The sequence below is a fragment of the Schistocerca cancellata genome, chromosome 1, assembly GCF_023864275.1.
Source record: "Schistocerca cancellata isolate TAMUIC-IGC-003103 chromosome 1, iqSchCanc2.1, whole genome shotgun sequence".
Taxonomy (NCBI): domain Eukaryota; kingdom Metazoa; phylum Arthropoda; class Insecta; order Orthoptera; family Acrididae; genus Schistocerca; species Schistocerca cancellata.
In genome coordinates this window covers 480,653,367-480,666,785 of record NC_064626.1, presented here as the reverse complement: position 1 = coordinate 480,666,785, position 13,419 = coordinate 480,653,367, and the positions used below count along the sequence as shown (strand labels likewise).

General features: G+C 53.5%; 26 non-coding genes across 26 annotated transcripts; all 26 read left to right on the top strand.

Annotated features, from left to right (window-relative positions):
• Window positions 1–148: 148 nt before the first annotated feature.
• Trnae-cuc (transfer RNA glutamic acid (anticodon CUC)) lies at window positions 149–220 on the top strand. Its single transcript has one exon. It is a non-coding gene; the product is annotated as a tRNA-Glu (tRNA).
• A 375-nt stretch (window positions 221–595) lies between these two features.
• Trnah-gug (transfer RNA histidin (anticodon GUG)) lies at window positions 596–667 on the top strand. Its single transcript has one exon. It is a non-coding gene; the product is annotated as a tRNA-His (tRNA).
• A 467-nt stretch (window positions 668–1,134) lies between these two features.
• Trnal-uag (transfer RNA leucine (anticodon UAG)) lies at window positions 1,135–1,216 on the top strand. The gene has a single exon. It is a non-coding gene; the product is annotated as a tRNA-Leu (tRNA).
• A 444-nt stretch (window positions 1,217–1,660) lies between these two features.
• On the top strand, window positions 1,661–1,732 carry Trnae-cuc (transfer RNA glutamic acid (anticodon CUC)). The gene has a single exon. It is a non-coding gene; the product is annotated as a tRNA-Glu (tRNA).
• Window positions 1,733–2,107: 375 nt separating this feature from the next.
• On the top strand, window positions 2,108–2,179 carry Trnah-gug (transfer RNA histidin (anticodon GUG)). The gene has a single exon. It is a non-coding gene; the product is annotated as a tRNA-His (tRNA).
• Window positions 2,180–2,647: 468 nt separating this feature from the next.
• On the top strand, window positions 2,648–2,729 carry Trnal-uag (transfer RNA leucine (anticodon UAG)). Its single transcript has one exon. It is a non-coding gene; the product is annotated as a tRNA-Leu (tRNA).
• Window positions 2,730–3,173: 444 nt separating this feature from the next.
• Window positions 3,174–3,245, top strand: Trnae-cuc (transfer RNA glutamic acid (anticodon CUC)). The gene has a single exon. It is a non-coding gene; the product is annotated as a tRNA-Glu (tRNA).
• Window positions 3,246–3,620: 375 nt separating this feature from the next.
• Window positions 3,621–3,692, top strand: Trnah-gug (transfer RNA histidin (anticodon GUG)). Its single transcript has one exon. It is a non-coding gene; the product is annotated as a tRNA-His (tRNA).
• Window positions 3,693–4,160: 468 nt separating this feature from the next.
• On the top strand, window positions 4,161–4,242 carry Trnal-uag (transfer RNA leucine (anticodon UAG)). The gene has a single exon. It is a non-coding gene; the product is annotated as a tRNA-Leu (tRNA).
• A 444-nt stretch (window positions 4,243–4,686) lies between these two features.
• On the top strand, window positions 4,687–4,758 carry Trnae-cuc (transfer RNA glutamic acid (anticodon CUC)). The gene has a single exon. It is a non-coding gene; the product is annotated as a tRNA-Glu (tRNA).
• Window positions 4,759–5,133: 375 nt separating this feature from the next.
• Trnah-gug (transfer RNA histidin (anticodon GUG)) lies at window positions 5,134–5,205 on the top strand. Its single transcript has one exon. It is a non-coding gene; the product is annotated as a tRNA-His (tRNA).
• A 468-nt stretch (window positions 5,206–5,673) lies between these two features.
• Window positions 5,674–5,755, top strand: Trnal-uag (transfer RNA leucine (anticodon UAG)). Its single transcript has one exon. It is a non-coding gene; the product is annotated as a tRNA-Leu (tRNA).
• Window positions 5,756–6,199: 444 nt separating this feature from the next.
• On the top strand, window positions 6,200–6,271 carry Trnae-cuc (transfer RNA glutamic acid (anticodon CUC)). The gene has a single exon. It is a non-coding gene; the product is annotated as a tRNA-Glu (tRNA).
• Window positions 6,272–6,646: 375 nt separating this feature from the next.
• Trnah-gug (transfer RNA histidin (anticodon GUG)) lies at window positions 6,647–6,718 on the top strand. Its single transcript has one exon. It is a non-coding gene; the product is annotated as a tRNA-His (tRNA).
• A 469-nt stretch (window positions 6,719–7,187) lies between these two features.
• Window positions 7,188–7,269, top strand: Trnal-uag (transfer RNA leucine (anticodon UAG)). The gene has a single exon. It is a non-coding gene; the product is annotated as a tRNA-Leu (tRNA).
• A 446-nt stretch (window positions 7,270–7,715) lies between these two features.
• Window positions 7,716–7,787, top strand: Trnae-cuc (transfer RNA glutamic acid (anticodon CUC)). The gene has a single exon. It is a non-coding gene; the product is annotated as a tRNA-Glu (tRNA).
• A 375-nt stretch (window positions 7,788–8,162) lies between these two features.
• Window positions 8,163–8,234, top strand: Trnah-gug (transfer RNA histidin (anticodon GUG)). The gene has a single exon. It is a non-coding gene; the product is annotated as a tRNA-His (tRNA).
• Window positions 8,235–8,701: 467 nt separating this feature from the next.
• Trnal-uag (transfer RNA leucine (anticodon UAG)) lies at window positions 8,702–8,783 on the top strand. Its single transcript has one exon. It is a non-coding gene; the product is annotated as a tRNA-Leu (tRNA).
• A 444-nt stretch (window positions 8,784–9,227) lies between these two features.
• Trnae-cuc (transfer RNA glutamic acid (anticodon CUC)) lies at window positions 9,228–9,299 on the top strand. The gene has a single exon. It is a non-coding gene; the product is annotated as a tRNA-Glu (tRNA).
• A 914-nt stretch (window positions 9,300–10,213) lies between these two features.
• On the top strand, window positions 10,214–10,295 carry Trnal-uag (transfer RNA leucine (anticodon UAG)). Its single transcript has one exon. It is a non-coding gene; the product is annotated as a tRNA-Leu (tRNA).
• Window positions 10,296–10,738: 443 nt separating this feature from the next.
• On the top strand, window positions 10,739–10,810 carry Trnae-cuc (transfer RNA glutamic acid (anticodon CUC)). The gene has a single exon. It is a non-coding gene; the product is annotated as a tRNA-Glu (tRNA).
• Window positions 10,811–11,185: 375 nt separating this feature from the next.
• On the top strand, window positions 11,186–11,257 carry Trnah-gug (transfer RNA histidin (anticodon GUG)). Its single transcript has one exon. It is a non-coding gene; the product is annotated as a tRNA-His (tRNA).
• Window positions 11,258–11,727: 470 nt separating this feature from the next.
• On the top strand, window positions 11,728–11,809 carry Trnal-uag (transfer RNA leucine (anticodon UAG)). The gene has a single exon. It is a non-coding gene; the product is annotated as a tRNA-Leu (tRNA).
• Window positions 11,810–12,253: 444 nt separating this feature from the next.
• Window positions 12,254–12,325, top strand: Trnae-cuc (transfer RNA glutamic acid (anticodon CUC)). The gene has a single exon. It is a non-coding gene; the product is annotated as a tRNA-Glu (tRNA).
• A 371-nt stretch (window positions 12,326–12,696) lies between these two features.
• Trnah-gug (transfer RNA histidin (anticodon GUG)) lies at window positions 12,697–12,768 on the top strand. Its single transcript has one exon. It is a non-coding gene; the product is annotated as a tRNA-His (tRNA).
• A 468-nt stretch (window positions 12,769–13,236) lies between these two features.
• On the top strand, window positions 13,237–13,318 carry Trnal-uag (transfer RNA leucine (anticodon UAG)). The gene has a single exon. It is a non-coding gene; the product is annotated as a tRNA-Leu (tRNA).
• The last annotated feature ends 101 nt before the right edge of the window (window positions 13,319–13,419 follow it).

Here is a 13,419-nt window from a genome sequence, read left to right as displayed (position 1 = left end):
CTTTTGCTCTCATCACTGCTGGCGTTCGTCTCCACGATATGCGTCCAGAGCATGCCGTTCTATAGCGTGCGAGAGTGGATTTTTTACAGTTGTCGTCAGTTAATCGTGGGTGGTTGCTGCGTTCGCTGGAGGAGCACTGGCGCCGTCATCCGGTGTAGTCTAGTGGCTAGGATACCTGGCTCTCACCCAGGAGGCCCGGGTTCGAATCCCGGTACCGGAAATGCGCGTTTTTGTTGCTCCTCTTATGCGACTTGTCTCGACTTTGCTCGACTGACGCTACGCTGACGCGTGCAGAAAGCCACGTTAAGTACGATTCGTGGCAACACCTGACGGCGAGAGAGATGCTGCGTCTGTCCACTTGTTATCGAGTCACATGTCTGTAGTCAAGAGGCTTGGAGGACTGCAAGACATTGCCACGGAGGTGAATGCAGCTAACCACTGTAGTTAGTGTCCCGACAGCGCAGGCACGTTCATTTGTTTGTATACATGTGATGGAGAACGTGTCTGACACTGCTGTGGCGTGACACTGTGGGCTGGGCTTTGCTGTGTACCGCCACTTGCATTCCCGCCAGCTGCTCTGGCGGGCGCCTCCGTGGCCGTGATCGTCTAGTGGTTAGGACATTGCGTTGTGGCCGCAATAACCCAGGTTCGTATCCTGGTCACGGCAATTTTGAAAGTTTTTCCTTGCTGCCGTTGCTTGACGATAGTGCACGAGTACACGAAATCACAGTGCTTTCTTGGTTTTTCACTCGTGTTCCGCAGGCCGCAGTTTGTACTACCACTTCATCACAAGTGTAACCTCCTTGAGCTCACATATGTTTGTTACATGGAGCATTCTAGCTCCGCCCCTGACAGGTACAGCTATGATACTTTAGTGGTTACGGAAAGCCCAGGTTCGAAACCTGGTCACGGCACGAAAACGTCTCTTGATGCTGTCTCCTTAACTACGACAGCTACAGACAAGTGGCGTCGCTACCATATGGCGGGCACGGCATTTTCTTGTTGTGGGTGGCCTAAAGAGACGCTTCCAGTGGGAGAGCAGTGAAAATACATGGCACGGCGATTGCCAAGATACTTCCTTTTCGAAGTGATCTTTGTAGTACAAAGGGAACGTTTTGCCGCCGCTGTTCCAAGGGTAACGTGGCCGAGCGGTCTAAGGCGCTGGTTTTAGGCACCAGTCTCTTCGGAGGCGTGGGTTCGAATCCCACCGTTGCCAATTTTGGCGTCTCATTTTTGTGCCGTTGCTGTGTGTTCTCGTGGAGTAGGACGCAGCTCATGTGACGCGCGTGTTGCGTAGGTAGCGTGGCCGAGCGGTCTGAGGCGCTGGTTTCAGGCACCAGTCTCTTCGGAGGCGTGGGTTCCAATCCCACTGCTGCCAAACGTGTAATGTTTCCTGCATCGAAGTCACATGCACTCATTGCCCGCAAAGGAAACAGCACAACAAGGCGTGAGCGTCTGCTTCGTGAATTGTCGTAGAACAGTACGTGGTGCAACGGCAGGATTTGTAGGCGCCTTTTGCTCTCATCACTGCTGGCGTTCGTCTCCACGATATGCGTCCAGAGCATGCCGTTCTATAGCGTGCGAGAGTGGATTTTTTACAGTTGTCGTCAGTTAATCGTGGGTGGTTGCTGCGTTCGCTGGAGGAGCACTGGCGCCGTCATCCGGTGTAGTCTAGTGGCTAGGATACCTGGCTCTCACCCAGGAGGCCCGGGTTCGAATCCCGGTACCGGAAATGCGCGTTTTTGTTGCTCCTCTTATGCGACTTGTCTCGACTTTGCTCGACTGACGCTACGCTGACGCGTGCAGAAAGCCACGTTAAGTACGATTCGTGGCAACACCCGACGGCGAGAGAGATGCTGCGTCTGTCCACTTGTTATCGAGTCACATGTCTGTAGTCAAGAGGCTTGGAGGACTGCAAGACATTGCCACGGAGGTGAATGCAGCTAACCACTGTAGTTAGTGTCCCGACAGCGCAGGCACGTTCATTTGTTTGTATACATGTGATGGAGAACGTGTCTGACACTGCTGTGGCGTGACACTGTGGGCTGGGCTTTGCTGTGTACCGCCACTTGCATTCCCGCCAGCTGCTCTGGCGGGCGCCTCCGTGGCCGTGATCGTCTAGTGGTTAGGACATTGCGTTGTGGCCGCAATAACCCAGGTTCGAATCCTGGTCACGGCAATTTTGAAAGTTTTTCCTTGCTGCCGTTGCATTGACGATAGTGCACGAGTACACGAAATCACAGTGCTTTCTTGGTTTTTCACTCGTGTTCCGCAGGCCGCAGTTTGTACTACCACTTCATCACAAGTGTAACCTCCTTGAGCTCACATATGTTTGTTACATGGAGCATTCTAGCTCCGCCCCTGACAGGTACAGCTATGATACTTTAGTGGTTACGGAAAGCCCAGGTTCGAAACCTGGTCACGGCACGAAAACGTCTCTTGATGCTGTCTCCTTAACTACGACAGCTACAGACAAGTGGCGTCGCTACCATATGGCGGGCACGGCATTTTCTTGTTGTGGGTGGCCTAAAGAGACGCTTCCAGTGGGAGAGCAGTGAAAATACATGGCACGGCGATTGCCAAGATACTTCCTTTTCGAAGTGATCTTTGTAGTACAAAGGGAACGTTTTGCCGCCGCTGTTCCAAGGGTAACGTGGCCGAGCGGTCTAAGGCGCTGGTTTTAGGCACCAGTCTCTTCGGAGGCGTGGGTTCGAATCCCACCGTTGCCAATTTTGGCGTCTCATTTTTGTGCCGTTGCTGTGTGTTCTCGTGGAGTAGGACGCAGCTCATGTGACGCGCGTGTTGCGTAGGTAGCGTGGCCGAGCGGTCTGAGGCGCTGGTTTCAGGCACCAGTCTCTTCGGAGGCGTGGGTTCCAATCCCACTGCTGCCAAACGTGTAATGTTTCCTGCATCGAAGTCACATGCACTCATTGCCCGCAAAGGAAACAGCACAACAAGGCGTGAGCGTCTGCTTCGTGAATTGTCGTAGAACAGTACGTGGTGCAACGGCAGGATTTGTAGGCGCCTTTTGCTCTCATCACTGCTGGCGTTCGTCTCCACGATATGCGTCCAGAGCATGCCGTTCTATAGCGTGCGAGAGTGGATTTTTTACAGTTGTCGTCAGTTAATCGTGGGTGGTTGCTGCGTTCGCTGGAGGAGCACTGGCGCCGTCATCCGGTGTAGTCTAGTGGCTAGGATACCTGGCTCTCACCCAGGAGGCCCGGGTTCGAATCCCGGTACCGGAAATGCGCGTTTTTGTTGCTCCTCTTATGCGACTTGTCTCGACTTTGCTCGACTGACGCTACGCTGACGCGTGCAGAAAGCCACGTTAAGTACGATTCGTGGCAACACCCGACGGCGAGAGAGATGCTGCGTCTGTCCACTTGTTATCGAGTCACATGTCTGTAGTCAAGAGGCTTGGAGGACTGCAAGACATTGCCACGGAGGTGAATGCAGCTAACCACTGTAGTTAGTGTCCCGACAGCGCAGGCACGTTCATTTGTTTGTATACATGTGATGGAGAACGTGTCTGACACTGCTGTGGCGTGACACTGTGGGCTGGGCTTTGCTGTGTACCGCCACTTGCATTCCCGCCAGCTGCTCTGGCGGGCGCCTCCGTGGCCGTGATCGTCTAGTGGTTAGGACATTGCGTTGTGGCCGCAATAACCCAGGTTCGAATCCTGGTCACGGCAATTTTGAAAGTTTTTCCTTGCTGCCGTTGCATTGACGATAGTGCACGAGTACACGAAATCACAGTGCTTTCTTGGTTTTTCACTCGTGTTCCGCAGGCCGCAGTTTGTACTACCACTTCATCACAAGTGTAACCTCCTTGAGCTCACATATGTTTGTTACATGGAGCATTCTAGCTCCGCCCCTGACAGGTACAGCTATGATACTTTAGTGGTTACGGAAAGCCCAGGTTCGAAACCTGGTCACGGCACGAAAACGTCTCTTGATGCTGTCTCCTTAACTACGACAGCTACAGACAAGTGGCGTCGCTACCATATGGCGGGCACGGCATTTTCTTGTTGTGGGTGGCCTAAAGAGACGCTTCCAGTGGGAGAGCAGTGAAAATACATGGCACGGCGATTGCCAAGATACTTCCTTTTCGAAGTGATCTTTGTAGTACAAAGGGAACGTTTTGCCGCCGCTGTTCCAAGGGTAACGTGGCCGAGCGGTCTAAGGCGCTGGTTTTAGGCACCAGTCTCTTCGGAGGCGTGGGTTCGAATCCCACCGTTGCCAATTTTGGCGTCTCATTTTTGTGCCGTTGCTGTGTGTTCTCGTGGAGTAGGACGCAGCTCATGTGACGCGCGTGTTGCGTAGGTAGCGTGGCCGAGCGGTCTGAGGCGCTGGTTTCAGGCACCAGTCTCTTCGGAGGCGTGGGTTCCAATCCCACTGCTGCCAAACGTGTAATGTTTCCTGCATCGAAGTCACATGCACTCATTGCCCGCAAAGGAAACAGCACAACAAGGCGTGAGCGTCTGCTTCGTGAATTGTCGTAGAACAGTACGTGGTGCAACGGCAGGATTTGTAGGCGCCTTTTGCTCTCATCACTGCTGGCGTTCGTCTCCACGATATGCGTCCAGAGCATGCCGTTCTATAGCGTGCGAGAGTGGATTTTTTACAGTTGTCGTCAGTTAATCGTGGGTGGTTGCTGCGTTCGCTGGAGGAGCACTGGCGCCGTCATCCGGTGTAGTCTAGTGGCTAGGATACCTGGCTCTCACCCAGGAGGCCCGGGTTCGAATCCCGGTACCGGAAATGCGCGTTTTTGTTGCTCCTCTTATGCGACTTGTCTCGACTTTGCTCGACTGACGCTACGCTGACGCGTGCAGAAAGCCACGTTAAGTACGATTCGTGGCAACACCCGACGGCGAGAGAGATGCTGCGTCTGTCCACTTGTTATCGAGTCACATGTCTGTAGTCAAGAGGCTTGGAGGACTGCAAGACATTGCCACGGAGGTGAATGCAGCTAACCACTGTAGTTAGTGTCCCGACAGCGCAGGCACGTTCATTTGTTTGTATACATGTGATGGAGAACGTGTCTGACACTGCTGTGGCGTGACACTGTGGGCTGGGCTTTGCTGTGTACCGCCACTTGCATTCCCGCCAGCTGCTCTGGCGGGCGCCTCCGTGGCCGTGATCGTCTAGTGGTTAGGACATTGCGTTGTGGCCGCAATAACCCAGGTTCGTATCCTGGTCACGGCAATTTTGAAAGTTTTTCCTTGCTGCCGTTGCATTGACGATAGTGCACGAGTACACGAAATCACAGTGCTTTCTTGGTTTTTCACTCGTGTTCCGCAGGCCGCAGTTTGTACTACCACTTCATCACAAGTGTAACCTCCTTGAGCTCACATATGTTTGTTACATGGAGCATTCTAGCTCCGCCCCTGACAGGTACAGCTATGATACTTTAGTGGTTACGGAAAGCCCAGGTTCGAAACCTGGTCACGGCACGAAAACGTCTCTTGATGCTGTCTCCTTAACTACGACAGCTACAGACAAGTGGCGTCGCTACCATATGGCGGGCACGGCATTTTCTTGTTGTGGGTGGCCTAAAGAGACGCTTCCAGTGGGAGAGCAGTGAAAATACATGGCACGGCGATTGCCAAGATACTTCCTTTTCGAAGTGATCTTTGTAGTACAAAGGGAACGTTTTGCCGCCGCTGTTCCAAGGGTAACGTGGCCGAGCGGTCTAAGGCGCTGGTTTTAGGCACCAGTCTCTTCGGAGGCGTGGGTTCGAATCCCACCGTTGCCAATTTTGGCGTCTCATTTTTGTGCCGTTGCTGTGTGTTCTCGTGGAGTAGGACGCAGCTGATGTGACGCGCGTGTTGCGTAGGTAGCGTGGCCGAGCGGTCTGAGGCGCTGGTTTCAGGCACCAGTCTCTTCGGAGGCGTGGGTTCCAATCCCACTGCTGCCAAACGTGTAATGTTTCCTGCATCGAAGTCACATGCACTCATTGCCCGCAAAGGAAACAGCACAACAAAGCGTGAGCGTCTGCTTCGTGAATTGTCGTAGAACAGTACGTGGTGCAACGGCAGGATTTGTAGGCGCCTTTTGCTCTCATCACTGCTGGCGTTCGTCTCCACGATATGCGTCCAGAGCATGCCGTTCTATAGCGTGCGAGAGTGGATTTTTTACAGTTGTCGTCAGTTAATCGTGGGTGGTTGCTGCGTTCGCTGGAGGAGCACTGGCGCCGTCATCCGGTGTAGTCTAGTGGCTAGGATACCTGGCTCTCACCCAGGAGGCCCGAGTTCGAATCCCGGTACCGGAAATGCGCGTTTTTGTTGCTCCTCTTATGCGACTTGTCTCGACTTTGCTCGACTGACGCTACGCTGACGCGTGCAGAAAGCCACGTTAAGTACGATTCGTGGCAACACCCGACGGCGAGAGAGATGCTGCGTCTGTCCACTTGTTATCGAGTCACATGTCTGTAGTCAAGAGGCTTGGAGGACTGCAAGACATTGCCACGGAGGTGAATGCAGCTAACCACTGTAGTTAGTGTCCCGACAGCGCAGGCACGTTCATTTGTTTGTATACATGTGATGGAGAACGTGTCTGACACTGCTGTGGCGTGACACTGTGGGCTGGGCTTTGCTGTGTACCGCCACTTGCATTCCCGCCAGCTGCTCTGGCGGGCGCCTCCGTGGCCGTGATCGTCTAGTGGTTAGGACATTGCGTTGTGGCCGCAATAACCCAGGTTCGTATCCTGGTCACGGCAATTTTGAAAGTTTTTCCTTGCTGCCGTTTGCATTGACGATAGTGCACGAGTACACGAAATCACAGTGCTGTCTTGGTTTTTCACTCGTGTTCCGCAGGCCGCAGTTTGTACTACCACTTCATCACAAGTGTAACCTCCTTGAGCTCACATATGTTTGTTACATGGAGCATTCTAGCTCCGCCCCTGACAGGTACAGCTATGATACTTTAGTGGTTACGGAAAGCCCAGGTTCGAAACCTGGTCACGGCACGAAAACGTCTCTTGATGCTGTCTCCTTAACTACGACAGCTACAGACAAGTGGCGTCGCTACCATATGGCGGGCACGGCATTTTCTTGTTGTGGGTGGCCTAAAGAGACGCTTCCAGTGGGAGAGCAGTGAAAATACATGGCACGGCGATTGCCAAGATACTTCCTTTTCGAAGTGATCTTTGTAGTACAAAGGGAACGTTTTGCCGCCGCTGTTCCAAGGGTAACGTGGCCGAGCGGTCTAAGGCGCTGGTTTTAGGCACCAGTCTCTTCGGAGGCGTGGGTTCGAATCCCACCGTTGCCAATTTTGGCGTCTCATTTTTTGTGGCCGTTGCTGTGTGTTCTCGTGGAGTAGGACGCAGCTCATGTGACGCGCGTGTTGCGTAGGTAGCGTGGCCGAGCGGTCTGAGGCGCTGGTTTCAGGCACCAGTCTCTTCGGAGGCGTGGGTTCCAATCCCACTGCTGCCAAACGTGTAATGTTTCCTGCATCGAAGTCACATGCACTCATTGCCCGCAAAGGAAACAGCACAACAAGGCGTGAGCGTCTGCTTCGTGAATTGTCGTAGAACAGTACGTGGTGCAACGGCAGGATTTGTAGGCGCCTTTTGCTCTCATCACTGCTGGCGTTCGTCTCCACGATATGCGTCCAGAGCATGCCGTTCTATAGCGTGCGAGAGTGGATTTTTTACAGTTGTCGTCAGTTAATCGTGGGTGGTTGCTGCGTTCGCTGGAGGAGCACTGGCGCCGTCATCCGGTGTAGTCTAGTGGCTAGGATACCTGGCTCTCACCCAGGAGGCCCGGGTTCGAATCCCGGTACCGGAAATGCGCGTTTTTGTTGCTCCTCTTATGCGACTTGTCTCGACTTTGCTCGACTGACGCTACGCTGACGCGTGCAGAAAGCCACGTTAAGTACGATTCGTGGCAACACCTGACGGCGAGAGAGATGCTGCGTCTGTCCACTTGTTATCGAGTCACATGTCTGTAGTCAAGAGGCTTGGAGGACTGCAAGACATTGCCACGGAGGTGAATGCAGCTAACCACTGTAGTTAGTGTCCCGACAGCGCAGGCACGTTCATTTGTTTGTATACATGTGATGGAGAACGTGTCTGACACTGCTGTGGCGTGACACTGTGGGCTGGGCTTTGCTGTGTACCGCCACTTGCATTCCCGCCAGCTGCTCTGGCGGGCGCCTCCGTGGCCGTGATCGTCTAGTGGTTAGGACATTGCGTTGTGGCCGCAATAACCCAGGTTCGTATCCTGGTCACGGCAATTTTGAAAGTTTTTCCTTGCTGCCGTTGCTTGACGATAGTGCACGAGTACACGAAATCACAGTGCTTTCTTGGTTTTTCACTCGTGTTCCGCAGGCCGCAGTTTGTACTACCACTTCATCACAAGTGTAACCTCCTTGAGCTCACATATGTTTGTTACATGGAGCATTCTAGCTCCGCCCCTGACAGGTACAGCTATGATACTTTAGTGGTTACGGAAAGCCCAGGTTCGAAACCTGGTCACGGCACGAAAACGTCTCTTGATGCTGTCTCCTTAACTACGACAGCTACAGACAAGTGGCGTCGCTACCATATGGCGGGCACGGCATTTTCTTGTTGTGGGTGGCCTAAAGAGACGCTTCCAGTGGGAGAGCAGTGAAAATACATGGCACGGCGATTGCCAAGATACTTCCTTTTCGAAGTGATCTTTGTAGTACAAAGGGAACGTTTTGCCGCCGCTGTTCCAAGGGTAACGTGGCCGAGCGGTCTAAGGCGCTGGTTTTAGGCACCAGTCTCTTCGGAGGCGTGGGTTCGAATCCCACCGTTGCCAATTTTGGCGTCTCATTTTTGTGCCGTTGCTGTGTGTTCTCGTGGAGTAGGACGCAGCTCATGTGACGCGCGTGTTGCGTAGGTAGCGTGGCCGAGCGGTCTGAGGCGCTGGTTTCAGGCACCAGTCTCTTCGGAGGCGTGGGTTCCAATCCCACTGCTGCCAAACGTGTAATGTTTCCTGCATCGAAGTCACATGCACTCATTGCCCGCAAAGGAAACAGCACAACAAGGCGTGAGCGTCTGCTTCGTGAATTGTCGTAGAACAGTACGTGGTGCAACGGCAGGATTTGTAGGCGCCTTTTGCTCTCATCACTGCTGGCGTTCGTCTCCACGATATGCGTCCAGAGCATGCCGTTCTATAGCGTGCGAGAGTGGATTTTTTACAGTTGTCGTCAGTTAATCGTGGGTGGTTGCTGCGTTCGCTGGAGGAGCACTGGCGCCGTCATCCGGTGTAGTCTAGTGGCTAGGATACCTGGCTCTCACCCAGGAGGCCCGGGTTCGAATCCCGGTACCGGAAATGCGCGTTTTTGTTGCTCCTCTTATGCGACTTGTCTCGACTTTGCTCGACTGACGCTACGCTGACGCGTGCAGAAAGCCACGTTAAGTACGATTCGTGGCAACACCTGACGGCGAGAGAGATGCTGCGTCTGTCCACTTGTTATCGAGTCACATGTCTGTAGTCAAGAGGCTTGGAGGACTGCAAGACATTGCCACGGAGGTGAATGCAGCTAACCACTGTAGTTAGTGTCCCGACAGCGCAGGCACGTTCATTTGTTTGTATACATGTGATGGAGAACGTGTCTGACACTGCTGTGGCGTGACACTGTGGGCTGGGCTTTGCTGTGTACCGCCACTTGCATTCCCGCCAGCTGCTCTGGCGGGCGCCTCCGTGGCCGTGATCGTCTAGTGGTTAGGACATTGCGTTGTGGCCGCAATAACCCAGGTTTCGTATCCTGGTCACGGCAATTTGAAAGTTTTTCCTTGCTGCCGTTGCTTGACGATAGTGCACGAGTACACGAAATCACAGTGCTTTCTTGGTTTTTCACTCGTGTTCCGCAGGCCGCAGTTTGTACTACCACTTCATCACAAGTGTAACCTCCTTGAGCTCACATATGTTTGTTACATGGAGCATTCTAGCTCCGCCCCTGACAGGTACAGCTATGATACTTTAGTGGGTTACGGAAAGCCCAGGTTCGAAACCTGGTCACGGCACGAAAACGTCTCTTGATGCTGTCTCCTTAACTACGACAGCTACAGACAAGTGGCGTCGCTACCATATGGCGGGCACGGCATTTTCTTGTTGTGGGTGGCCTAAAGAGACGCTTCCAGTGGGAGAGCAGTGAAAATACATGGCACGGCGATTGCCAAGATACTTCCTTTCGAAGTGATCTTTGTAGTACAAAGGGAACGTTTTGCCGCCGCTGTTCCAAGGGTAACGTGGCCGAGCGGTCTAAGGCGCTGGTTTTAGGCACCAGTCTCTTCGGAGGCGTGGGTTCGAATCCCACCGTTGCCAATTTTGGCGTCTCATTTTTGTGCCGTTGCTGTGTGTTCTCGTGGAGTAGGACGCAGCTGATGTGACGCGCGTGTTGCGTAGGTAGCGTGGCCGAGCGGTCTGAGGCGCTGGTTTCAGGCACCAGTCTCTTCGGAGGCGTGGGTTCCAATCCACTGCTGCCAAACGTGTAATGTTTCCTGCATCGAAGTCACATGCACTCATTGCCCGCAAAGGAAACAGCACAACAAGGCGTGAGCGTCTGCTTCGTGAATTGTCGTAGAACAGTACGTGGTGCAACGGCAGGATTTGTAGGCGCCTTTTGCTCTCATCACTGCTGGCGTTCGTCTCCACGATATGCGTCCAGAGCATGCCGTTCTATAGCGTGCGAGAGTGGATTTTTTACAGTTGTCGTCAGTTAATCGTGGGTGGTTGCTGCGTTCGCTGGAGGAGCACTGGCGCCGTCATCCGGTGTAGTCTAGTGGCTAGGATACCTGGCTCTCACCCACGAGGCCCGGGTTCGATTCCCGGTACCGGAAATGCGCGTTTTTGTTGCTCCTCTTATGCGACTTGTCTCGACTTTGCTCGACTGACGCTACGCTGACGCGTGCAGAAAGCCACGTTAAGTACGATTCGTGGCAACACCCGACGGCGAGAGAGATGCTGCGTCTGTCCACTTGTTATCGAGTCACATGTCTGTAGTCAAGAGGCTTGGAGGACTGCAAGACATTGCCACGGAGGTGAATGCAGCTAACCACTGTAGTTAGTGTCCCGACAGCGCAGGCACGTTCATTTGTTTGTATACATGTGATGGAGAACGTGTCTGACACTGCTGTGGCGTGACACTGTGGGCTGGGCTTTGCTGTGTACCGCCACTTGCATTCCCGCCAGCTGCTCTGGCGGGCGCCTCCGTGGCCGTGATCGTCTAGTGGTTAGGACATTGCGTTGTGGCCGCAATAACCCAGGTTCGAATCCTGGTCACGGCAATTTTGAAAGTTTTTCCTTGCTGCCGTTGCATTGACGATAGTGCACGAGTACACGAAATCACAGTGCTTTCTTGGTTTTTCACTCGTGTTCCGCAGGCCGCAGTTTGTACTACCACTTCATCACAAGTGTAACCTCCTTGAGCTCACATATGTTTGTTACATGGAGCATTCTAGCTCCGCCCCTGACAGGTACAGCTATGATACTTTAGTGGTTACGGAAAGCCCAGGTTCGAAACCTGGTCACGGCACGAAAACGTCTCTTGATGCTGTCTCCTTAACTACGACAGCTACAGACAAGTGGCGTCGCTACCATATGGCGGGCACGGCATTTTCTTGTTGTGGGTGGCCTAAAGAGACGCTTCCAGTGGGAGAGGCAGTGGAAAATACATGGCACGGCGATTGCCAAGATACTTCCTTTTCGAAGTGATCTTTGTAGTACAAAGGGAACGTTTTGCCGCCGCTGTTCCAAGGGTAACGTGGCCGAGCGGTCTAAGGCGCTGGTTTTAGGCACCAGTCTCTTCGGAGGCGTGGGTTCGAATCCCACCGTTGCCAATTTTGGCGTCTCATTTTTGTGCCGTTGCTGTGTGTTCTCGTGGAGTAGGACGCAGCTCATGTGACGCGCGTGTTGCGTAGGTAGCGTGGCCGAGCGGTCTGAGGCGCTGGTTTCAGGCACCAGTCTCTTCGGAGGCGTGGGTTCCAATCCCACTGCTGCCAAACGTGTAATGTTTCCTGCATCGAAGTCACATGCACTCATTGCCCGCAAAGGAAACAGCACAACAAGGCGTGAGCGTCTGCTTCGTGAATTGTCGTAGAACAGTACGTGGTGCAACGGCAGGATTTGTAGGCGCCTTTTGCTCTCATCACTGCTGGCGTTCGTCTCCACGATATGCGTCCAGAGCATGCCGTTCTATAGCGTGCGAGAGTGGATTTTTTACAGTTGTCGTCAGTTAATCGTGGGTGGTTGCTGCGTTCGCTGGAGGAGCACTGGCGCCGTCATCCGGTGTAGTCTAGTGGCTAGGATACCTGGCTCTCACCCAGGAGGCCCGGTTTCGAATCCCGGTACCGGAAATGCGCGTTTTTGTTGCTCCTCTTATGCGACTTGTCTCGACTTTGCTCGACTGACGCTACGCTGACGCGTGCAGAAAGCCACGTTAAGTACGATTCGTGGCAACACCCGACGGCGAGAGAGATGCTGCGTCTGTCCACTTTCGAGTCACATGTCTGTAGTCAAGAGGCTTGGAGGACTGCAAGACATTGCCACGGAGGTGAATGCAGCTAACCACTGTAGTTAGTGTCCCGACAGCGCAGGCACGTTCATTTGTTTGTATACATGTGATGGAGAACGTGTCTGACACTGCTGTGGCGTGACACTGTGGGCTGGGCTTTGCTGTGTACCGCCACTTGCATTCCCGCCAGCTGCTCTGGCGGGCGCCTCCGTGGCCGTGATCGTCTAGTGGTTAGGACATTGCGTTGTGGCCGCAATAACCCAGGTTCGTATCCTGGTCACGGCAATTTTGAAAGTTTTTCCTTGCTGCCGTTGCATTGACGATAGTGCACGAGTACACGAAATCACAGTGCTGTCTTGGTTTTTCACTCGTGTTCCGCAGGCCGCAGTTTGTACTACCACTTCATCACAAGTGTAACCTCCTTGAGCTCACATATGTTTGTTACATGGAGCATTCTAGCTCCGCCCCTGACAGGTACAGCTATGATACTTTAGTGGTTACGGAAAGCCCAGGTTCGAAACCTGGTCACGGCACGAAAACGTCTCTTGATGCTGTCTCCTTAACTACGACAGCTACAGACAAGTGGCGTCGCTACCATATGGCGGGCACGGCATTTTCTTGTTGTGGGTGGCCTAAAGAGACGCTTCCAGTGGGAGAGCAGTGAAAATACATGGCACGGCGATTGCCAAGATACTTCCTTTTCGAAGTGATCTTTGTAGTACAAAGGGAACGTTTTGCCGCCGCTGTTCCAAGGGTAACGTGGCCGAGCGGTCTAAGGCGCTGGTTTTAGGCACCAGTCTCTTCGGAGGCGTGGGTTCGAATCCCACCGTTGCCAATTTTGGCGTCTCATTTTTGTGCCGTTGCTGTGTGTTCTCGTGGAGTAGGACGCAGCTCATGTGACGCGCGTGTTGCGTAGGTAGCGTGGCCGAGCGGTCT